Here is a 1486-nt window from a genome sequence, read left to right as displayed (position 1 = left end):
CGACCTTGCCCTTGACATTCCCAGGCTACTTATAACAAAGGGCTTACCAAATCAATGTATTGAGATGTCTCCCATATTATATGGATTTAGCATTGAAATATACTTGACATAGTAATAGGATTGAGAGGTGTTGGACTTTTAAGAACTTGTCCTTGAGAAAAAAAGAATAGGTGATTTGCCTCAAGATCGGGCTATAAAAAGCATGATTTGTCCCTCCAGTCTTTGTGGAACATCTACTGCATCGTGGTTCACAAAAAACAACATGAAGCCCTCACCAGAAGTTAGTTAGATGCTGCTTCCAATCTTGCATTCCCAACATGTGAGCTAAGAAGACCCTGTTTCTTTATAAATTGTCTGGTCTCAGGTATTCTCTTACAATAACAGAAAACAGACTAAAACAACCTCCAGTAAAACTTGTTTACTGCATCCTTATTTAACCAACACTTTCTTAATGATTTCTGCCCACTTCCTCACCCTGACATCAGACTACAAATCTCCACTTGCCTTCTCATCACATCAATTTCAAGTCAACTATACTCTCCCTCTTCTATTACTATAATTTTGAAATTTTAAATAAAATTTTTTGTTCTTTTAAATAAATACGAGATTATTAAAGTATTAAGTAATTCTCCCTGGTGAGGAGTATTCCTTCTATCCAATTTGAGCTTGGAGCTCAGTCCCTCTCATAAAGGACACCATCAACCATTACAAAATCATCATTGACCATCTCTCCATGCTCTTTGCCTGGCAGTGGTCTAAGCTCTACCATGCTATGGTCACACATACACATGTGGGTGTTCTAGAGGCAGCACTGGGGACATCATGATGGCCCAAGCTCTCACCCTTTGAAGTCTGTGCTGTGTGTTCCTTACTGTAGAGAGCTGGGTGCTCCAAGGAAGGAATGTTTTGTGTGTTCCCTGAGAAATACACTCACCTAGCTGACTTCCAAGCTCTCCTTCACCCAATAGAACCCCTTTGTAGCCAGTCCATCCCTTCACTCAACACAGCATTAAGCTTATTCTAGATCACTGCTCGAGATGTGAGAGTTTTATAGCTGCATGCTGGCTTTGATTTCAATTAATTTATTTGGCAAACGTTTTCAGAAGCCTCATCCCCTTAACAGTTTCCAGTCTAAGAGAGGTTTGCTCAAAGTAGGCCTCCTGCTGCCAGGACAACACCTAGCCTTACTGTTGAACTGTCAACAAAATGGCCTCAGAGTGGAAAGTGAAGCAACCAGACAACTGTTTGTTCATGTCGGTGTGCTACCCACCATCCTGAGTGAAGAGCATTTTGTGATGACACCTTTTTATTCTTCCTGTGTGGATTGCCACAGAAAATGCTTGGAATCGCTAGATTTTGGTCATAATAGAACTCATTCCAGTAGTATCCTAGCAAGAGGTACCTACTGGCAGTTGATGATGCCACCCACTGTGATGCTTAATCTTGCTTGTCAACTTCACTGGCTCTGGAATGAATGAGGACGCAA

The sequence above is a fragment of the Phodopus roborovskii genome, unplaced genomic scaffold (assembly GCF_943737965.1).
Source record: "Phodopus roborovskii unplaced genomic scaffold, PHOROB, whole genome shotgun sequence".
In the NCBI taxonomy this organism is placed as follows: Eukaryota; Metazoa; Chordata; class Mammalia; order Rodentia; family Cricetidae; genus Phodopus; species Phodopus roborovskii.
Note: the sequence above shows the minus strand (reverse complement) of the source record.